At 31.7% G+C, this 9,508-nt stretch overlaps 1 protein-coding gene across 3 annotated transcripts in view; it reads left to right on the top strand.

Annotated features, from left to right (window-relative positions):
* Window positions 1–297: 297 nt before the first annotated feature.
* The window catches only part of LOC142319056 (tetraspanin-9-like), a 126,310-nt gene continuing 117,099 nt past the window's right edge, over window positions 298–9,508 (top strand). For 2 of the 3 annotated variants that reach the window (XR_012755099.1, XM_075355905.1), the window contains exon 1: window positions 415–718. The gene's annotated coding sequence lies outside the window, so the exon portion shown is untranslated. The other variant, XM_075355906.1, reaches the window with a different exon arrangement.

The raw sequence follows: 9,508 nt of genomic DNA, 5'->3' as shown, positions 1-9,508 counted from the left end.
GTATTTAAAAGTAAATAAAATCCAAGGCATACAAAAATAGTCATTCATATTATCATTACATAATAATAATATACATATATGTATTATTACGTAATAATATAACTAATACGTAATAATACATATATGTATATTATTATGTATTCGTTTAATGACATTTTTTCTGATAATTTATCTCATTAAAGAAGACGGATGAACGAGAGACAAATCAGTACATGATAACTCAACTTTAGGTCAAACGAACATTGAGTAGTGAAGTTAAATCAAGATGAAACGAGAGAATGCGCTAGTGTTTATTTATTTATTTATTTACTAACACTGTATCTGTAATGCATGTGAAAAATATGGTGGGGGTCCCGTAACAGTAAGTGGAGGTGGAATCTGGCATCTGAACTAGCGGCGTTAACAGGTAATGTTAGTCTCAATTCATAACCAAAACAAGTCCAAGTGCAAGGATTTGTAGCTGCTATAAACATTCGCTTATTTTTATTAATTTCGTGATTGTTATATTAAAAAATATAAATTAAACTTAGATGTGACATTTCGAGTTATTATTTTGAATTTTATTTTTTTTAAAGCTGTACATAAGTTTTTTTAATACTGTAATATACTTATTTTCATAATCTGAAATACTGTTTTGATATTATCTCTCATATCTGTTCTTAACAAGGTCAAATTCAAGTGAAATATATTGTGCAACCTGCAACTGATTTGTCTTACGGTAAGAAGTTTTGTTTTATAATAAAAAAAATATATTATTAACTGCTTTCGTTTACTCAAAACTAATTATTTTAATTTTCGGCTAATTGTAATTTGTCCATCTTAGGACACATTTATTCCACGTGTTTCTAAAATAGACATTAGCTGTGTTAACAAATGCCAGAAAGTTATTTTAAACTTCCTTGTTATATTTTAAACGTAGGCTATGTTATGTTTTAATTTTGTAATAATAAAACTTGTTCTGTAGTTATTTCATTAATTTTCATTCGTATTAAAAAATAAATAAATAAAAATAAAATAGCTTTCTTACACGGAAGAGACTTTATTGCTTACTACTCAGTATTTATTATTTGTCTAATTTTTCGTAACAATTCTGGAGGGTAATAATTTTAATTAATGTATACTAGGATAACAATAACAATTATTTTAAAACCAGTTATTTATTAATTTTATTTTTTTTTTACTTAAAATATAAAATAAATCTAAAAATTATAATAAATTAAAAATATTCGGGAATAAATATGTAATCTTCAACCAGGAATCATTCCATTCAGTATCAATTGACATTGTATTTTTTATTGTTGGTTATCGTGCAAGGCTATTAACCCAATTATTGTATCGATAATTGCTATTATGTGAACTCTAAACATTAAAGTACGGTTGGAAATACAGTTTATAGACGTTCAGTTTTGATTGAAAAATGCAGTGTTTTAATTATTTTTTGCGTGATTTATACGTTCTTATTATTACTATGTGCATTTACAATAATATAACAAATATTTTTTTGTAAGTTTGTATTACCAATCTACAGCCACTGTAACTCGTAAAACAGCAAACAAACGAAATTAAGTTCCAAATTTTTGCACCGTATCATCCGTACCGTATTCACAATGTTAAATTTTTAATAGTAACTAATGTCCGTTCAAAAAATTATAAATTATTTATTGGTCTGCGGACGTTGGTGGCAGAATGGCAGAATCTCTGCCATCCGGAGGTACTGGGTTCTAATCCCGGTCAGACGTGTAATTTTTTCACAGGCTATAAAAAATCCATTTCATTATCGTCCATCGACAGCTGTTAACAGGGAGACAGCCAAAATAAAACGTAGCTTAGAGGAGTTATTTGTTGGGCTTTCTCAATTTCAAGCCAATTATAGACGTTCAACACATCTATTCGTTGTTCTGAGAGAATACATAGTGGACATTTAATTGTGACAAAAAAAAATTATTGGTCTAAGATATTATTATTATTAGTAAAATTTAAAAATATTGTAAGGAAAAATCAACTTGTTTACATTAGATCTTAAGATATAAATATATATGTATGTATATACTCGTATATATATAGGGGATATATATGTACAAGTGTACGAAAAAGAATATCGGGGTTTTAAAAGTACTTAATATTTCTTAACTTTGACTTGGAATAATGAATTGCAACTAAAATGAAAGAGTAACTCTTATTTTTCCCTAAAGATGTTCAATCTGAGCACCTTTCGTTATGCAGCTCACATCCAACCGATAGCAGAGTTCGTCCCATACTTTAACCAGCATGTCTAGAATAAGGAAGCGATAGCTGCTTCAATCCTGTGCAAGTCGGTTAGATTAGTAGGTAGCGAAGGCACAAATACAAGTTCTTTTATAAAGCCCCAAAAGAAATAATCACATTGGGATCAGATCGGGTATGATTTTTGAAAGAAAATCACAAACAAGTTCTATAATCGGGTTCGTGCTTACCTATCCAGCGGTTGGTCATTCAACGGATCAATCAAAACATTCAACAATGTCATTCAACCGATCCCGTACAGAGTTATCCCGATAAGGAGGTGCACCATCTTGCCAAATAAAATTCTCTGGTTCATCTTGCACTTTAGGAAAAATCCATGTTCGGTGCAAATCTGACTAAGCAACTTCTGTTATGCTTACTTAAGCAAAAAAGTACGCCCCCTAAACTTGTCGTCGTGATAATGCACAGAAAACATTTAATTTTGGGAAATCCTTTCGCATAGTAAGAATTTATGGAAATTTTCTAACTCCCAGATACGGACATTATGCGGGTTAACTTTTCCAGTAAGCACAAATGTTGACTCATCACTAAACACAATACGATTAGGAAAGTCGCCATCTGCACGATGCATAATTTCGATCGTGACGTCGACACGCACAGCCTAGTCGGTAAGCTTGAAACCCTGTAACAACTGTATACGGTGCAGCCGCATATGTAAGTATTTCCTTAAAAGATTCCACTCTGTCTTCACCGGTATTGCTAGTTCGCGGCTGGCCTTCCTAACAGATTTTCTGGACTACGCAAGAAAGACTCTCTGATACGTTCAACAGTTTTTTCAAACATCCTTGATAGTTCTGTATTCTTTCCTTTACACAGACATCCGGTCGTTTCAAACTGATTATCCTACCGATGAATGTTATTGTCATTTTAAGGATCACAATTAAATTTTATTGGGAATGCACTTTGAACTGTAAAATTAGAGATTCAAATTTAGCAAACTACAAAACGCAGAAGTCATCATCTTTGCTATGGCTATCAACTAGAAAGATAAGGAATCAATCTACGGTCATACGCGCAACTAAAATTGTCCTTTTTACTTTTCGATCAACACTACACATCTTATCTAAGAAGTGTAACAACAAATTAAATCCCTGATATATTTTTTTCTAGAACGTTTTGAATTTATATTTATATACTCGAACAACATTGAACTGAATTTGAGTGTCGCAATTTGTGGAGATGGTTTGGAAGAAAGGAGTTTTCAAGAAAATTATTCTGGTCCATTTTCAAGAAATTCGAAGATTGAAATCAGATAATGTGGTCTTTCTCCAGAAATATTAATCTGGGTTGTATAGCGAAGAAAAATTCTAAGAAAAACTCCAACTCTTCCTTTCTGTTTTCGTTTTCATACAAACGCAACGCACTTACATTCTGTAATCCTTCTTTCCTTATAAGTTACTTGTGTTGGAGTTTAGTTACATTTAAACCGTTTCTTTGCAGCTTGTTTGTCCAATTTTCAGCAATAATCTTTTAACTAACGTATAGAATTATTTTATTTATTTATATATCCATACAATAATAATAGCTTGATTTCTAGTAAGTCAGTCATTATGACGGATGATAATGAGCTTTACAGAACGTAAAAAATGCCGTGTCTATCTGGGACTCGAATTCGGAACCTCCGGTTGAAAGGCACTACTACTCTACCAAGGAGATCGGGATGAAATAATACAAAAAAAAAGTAAATAAATAAAATAAATATTCAATTTTCAGCTGAGAGAGCCCTCTCCTACATGTATATATTCATTATAATGATATACTCGTACGTTTAAATACAAAGGCTATAGAATAATTTTCGGTGCCTTATAAGACTGACTTAAGTTATATTTTTAAAAAAAATTAATAGTGTAGAAAAATGTAACCAATTTCCAGAGATAGTGCTGGTGTTAGTGAGATCTTACTAGCTCCATAAAGTTAACTGAATATATTATTAACAAACAAAAAAAATTCATAGGCCCATCCTACTCAGGGAATAGAAATTATATTTTACGGCAAGATTATGATAATGAAAACAAAGAAAGCATCATATTATTTACTATCGGTTGCCGAATGCGGTCTCGCCCACGGATTTCCGTATTTATTTAAGAATATTAAAATAAATTTATGTAGTAAACATGAGAATAAAAACCTACATTTATCTTCCGAGCGATGTTTATCTGTAGTATTGTAATCATTGTGTAACATAAAAATCGATATTATATTATTGAATAAATTAATCATAAAATGTTTGCTATAACCATTCGGAGGGGTGGGAGAGGAACGTTTCACCGGTTATCAAATTCGTTTTTATTACCAGGAAAGAACTCCGCCTGATCTGAATACACAAATCTACCCGAGGTTTTAAATAAAGAAAAAAAATTTTAGAGAAGAAAGTGATGGAATCATTGTACAAAATTAAAAAATTCAATATACGGAATCGTTTTATTCTAAAATACTTAAATAAATAAATCTTTTATTCTGATCGGTATATAACTGTACTGCATTGCGTAGATTACATCAGGAATTGGTACATATGCCACTTCACGGATAAAGAAAAGGAATTGACTCAGCATTTTGCTGTATAGATCAAGGGAAACATTGATAAAACCCTGTTGAGCAACATCACGAGATACACAATTTTTATAAAAAAAAAAAAAAAAAAAAAACAGAAAAATTGTTATGATTAAAGTTCATATTTATTATTTAAAATATAAATACATGAAATAGTAGTAAATTAAATATGTAAAGATACTAAATTAATAAATGAAATAAGTAAATGACAGTTAAAAAGAGATAATTAATTATAAATAAAAAAGAGAAGCAGTTATGTTTAAATTAATACATAAAAATAACTATTTTATGAAATAATTGTGATGATGCAAGAATGCAAAGATAATAAATAAAAATTATGCATAATGAAATAATCGCCTTAAGGCGATAATTTCAAAATATTTGGTTATGTGTTTAAGTACACGTTAAATACTGTTTACAAAAAATTCGGGATTTTCTGATAATAGTAACGCTATGTAAATACTCACCAGTAGAAAAATATTGCGTCTGTAAAGGAAAATTTATTAATATAATCTATATCTACATTTTTTTTTTTGTTTAACCTCCGGTATCACCGTTCGAGGATGAGATGAATGATTTGTAGCGTGTGTGAAAATGCCACATGCCTGACCGGGATACGAACCCGGGACCTCCGGATGAAAGACCAAGACGCTACCACTCACGCCACAGAGGCCGGCCTATATCTACATCTATGCTATTATATAAAGAGGAAGAAGTTTTTGTTTGTTCGGGATAAACAAAAAACCTACTCGATCAATTGGAACCAAATTTTTACCCGTGTTTCTTGGCATAACTGAAAACGTTTTTAGATATATTTTATCTCGAAAAAAATATGTATATGTAGTAATAGAAATTTTCCGGTCAGGTATAAACTTTAATGAATTGAATTGATGAACTGAGAACTGAGTCTATCACTGTGTGAGCTGGGTTTGAGCTGAATGATTCGAATCAATCGAATGAATTAAATTTAGTTAATAAATATTAAATAGATTTAAAATTTCTGTTTAAAAATAATGGGCTTCCCGTGGGGACTGCGTGTGAGGCTAGAGTGGTGAAGTATGCGTGCACCTCGTGGGAGGCTAGACCAATCATCACCATCATCTAGTTGCAAATGGGGTGTCCCTGGGGCGCTGTTTTGGGAGGTGCAATGTGGTGCTCTTATACTTACTATCTCTGCAAATAATCTTCCGATTTTCAAAATTCAAATGGTGTATTTGTTAGTAGGTTGAAGGCTAAATCTTGCACGCTCACTCTCTTTTTTACATTCTCGTTCTAACAGATCATGGTTATTCGGAAATGTATATATATTAAACGTTTGTCTGTTTGTTTGTTTGGCATCATGCGGGACAACCGACCGATAATTTTCAAATTTGCAGGCTACATTCGTGTTATCCCAGGGAAGGTTTTAAGTCATCAACCGAGGCCTTAGCTCCCCTGAAGGTTAAGATATTAAAAATATTCGTTATCTTCGCCCCCAAGGAGGGTGAGGTTGTGAATTAAAGATATCCATTAAGGAAAAAGTAGATTTTCCACCACGGCAAAGAAATAAGTTATGCATTTTTCGTGGTCAAATGTGTGCGTACTTTCTTAATGTAGTTTATTTTTCAGGTTTCTATAAAGTCTGAATGTTATAATTATCATTTATCAGTATTATTCTCACAACCATGATTATAATGTACAGTGCGGGGGTCCAGAGGGTGGAGCCCTCTGGGAAGAAGGGAATGACGACCGAAGCAAACTCTGCGGGTGTCCAGGGCGCTGGTCCCCCTGGAAAATTGGGAACGGCGAGCAAACCGAGCTCTCCGGCCATGAGGTAGGCCCCTTGGCCCTGGGATGCTTAGAAAAACCCCTAAGTTGGCTGCGGGATTCGCCTGGGCTGACCTGAGCCCCGAGGGTCCAGGTTCTGGCTAGACGGACCGGCTAGTTTTTTGATAAGTCGATCAGATCTTTTAGGTTGTTAGGTAAGTAAAGCAGTTACTTTTATACGGATTTGAATACTAGATCGTGGATACCGGTGTTGTTTGGTGGTTGGATTTCAATTAACCACACATCTCAGGAATGGTCAACTGAGACTGTACAAGACTACACTTCACTTACACTCAAACATATCATCCTCATTAATCCTCTGAAGTAATACCTGACGGTGATTCCCGGAGGCTAAACAGGGAGAAAAAAGGTCGTTAGATAAATTATTCTAAGAACTGAAGCTTTTTAAGGTCCTTTCTTGTAAGCCGAAATATTACCCTGTGTAACATGAAATAAATTCTTTTTTTCGATTTGGCAAAGTAAATGTTGTAAGAATAACTGGCTTTTTTTTTTAGCAAAAGTTACTCACGCACCTTTTAAATTTAAATGCACGGAAATAACAAAATTTTGAATTTAATAAAAATTGATTAGCATCATGTTTACCCGCACGAAACAAAGATCTGACAGACCGTTTTTGTGAACTAAAATCCGTTCTGATTTTTAACGTAATCCCAGGATTAATATTTGTAAGAATAATAAATATCGATTACCGACAAGCTAAGCAATTGTTTAATACACCTCAAGGTGAAATAATGAGATATCATCTAAAAAAATGTATTACCTAAAAATTGCCAAAGATTTTGCACTATGAGAAACAGAAATTCTTATTTTACATGTGATTAACAATTAACGTATTCATGTGATTAACAATGCTATGTCTCTCTGAGAAGCACGATGGAACGGTTTTATTTGTGTTTAATGTTAAGTAGTTACAATCTATCAGGTAAATAATTTTTTGAATTTTGTGACTGATATGCTATCATATCCAGAAATAACATTTTAACGTAGAATTTCTAGTGCTTTTAAATTTACATCAGAAAATAACTATATAAAAGGACTGGAAAATTCTTCGATAGCAGTTCATAAAATTATTCACCGGCTGAATTGCAACTCTCACTTTAGATATGGATAAAGCCGTTGCATTGGGCTTCTCAGGTAGACATAACATTAATCGCTTAGATAAAATTCTCATCAATGAACAAACTTTGTGGGTGTTAGTTGATTATATGATAAATTCTCTTGAAATGACAAATTAATTTGTTTACGACAAAATCAAATCGTATTGTTTTGCTTCGAAGCAAAACGAAACAAATAACGCTAAGCTTGTCAACATTTCAAACATTTATTATGCTTATGTGCATATTTCCGTATGAAGTATATCATCTTGAAGCTCCCTCAAAAAGTCAAAAGACTTTTCGAGATAAAAAAATGAGCGGTTAGATCATTTTCTGACGTCCATACGTATGAATCATGTAGATCTACATTTAAAGAATTAAATATGTTAACTTATCCTAGTGTTTATCCTTGTGCAATCTTTGTTAAAAAGAATGAGCATTTAATTTTAATAAATAACATCAGATAAAGAACTGCTTTCGTGTTAACTCAACACAATACTTCGGTTTACAAAAAGGGCCTTTTTGAGCTTCCTGTAGCAAGTTTTAATAAATTACCGAACCTTGTAAAACCTACATTCCAATTTATTTAATATACAATTAAAATATTTTTCTTTTATGAAAATAATAATATTCTGTCGAAGAATTTTTAAATTATACTAATTGAAATTTAAAAACTGAATTTTTTAAAAACAACAGGCTGACGTCCATCCTAACAGGTATCAATGGATGTTAATATATTTTTTAGTTTGTGAAAATTCAGCGCCTGAGTGAGATTCGAATCCGAAACCTCCGCATGAATTGCAGAGATGCTACCATTCCGCCAATGGGATAGAAATAAATTTAGTATTTTAAAAAGTAAGTAAACCATATAATACATCTAAACCTTTATAAATTACAACATACGTTGTCAATTTATTACAATTATTTAAATTTTTTGAACATTCGGATGTTGACATTCCAAAACTCGTCTTTTAAAATGTTGAAATTAAAAATAAAACGAATGGAGTACTTCTGTGAAAGTCTGCATAAAATGAATAAATACAACATTTTTTTTTTTATAAATAAAAACTGAATGTATTATGAAATAAAGGAAATACTTGAATGCCTTCTACTGTGAAATTTAAAAAAAATTCAATTTTTTAGAAAACAGTCTGTTTTATAATTACGTTAAAGAATATCATTTATAAACTAGAAAAAAATTCTGCAACCAAACAAAAAATATACAAATAAATTAACTAGGCAAAGCGGTTCTAAAAAAAATTAACAAAGAGAAAAAATTAAGAATCATTTATGAAAAATTAATTGGTATATGCGCATTTCGATAATTAAATAATCATCAGAATTTGTCGATAAGAAATTTATTATGATCTAGCAGACCCGGCAAGCCTTTGCTATTGCTAGATTTGAGTATGCATATATAGATTAAATTAACACAACTGAACGTTTGATAAAATATTAACAACATGAACATTACGGAACTTCACAAAATTTAACATTTCCCTTTTACCCTTTCCCCATTTTCATTTCTCCCTTTCCCCATTTTTATTTCCCGATTTTTCCCGTTCCCTTTACTCATTCCCCCCATTACTCTTTTCATTGTTTCCCTTTCCCCTTTCTCTTTCCACCCTTTCCCCCTTTTATTTTTTCTCCCTCCCCTTCCCATTTTCATTTTCTGTTTTTAATTTCCCCATTTTTAATTTTTTTCCATTTTCCCCTTCATTCCTTTTATCTTTTTCGATTTTTCCCTTTTCCGA

Source organism: Lycorma delicatula, chromosome 2 (assembly GCF_047948215.1).
Source record: "Lycorma delicatula isolate Av1 chromosome 2, ASM4794821v1, whole genome shotgun sequence".
Lineage (NCBI taxonomy): Eukaryota > Metazoa > Arthropoda > Insecta > Hemiptera > Fulgoridae > Lycorma > Lycorma delicatula.
Note: the sequence above shows the minus strand (reverse complement) of the source record. Positions and strands in the feature narration are given on the sequence as shown.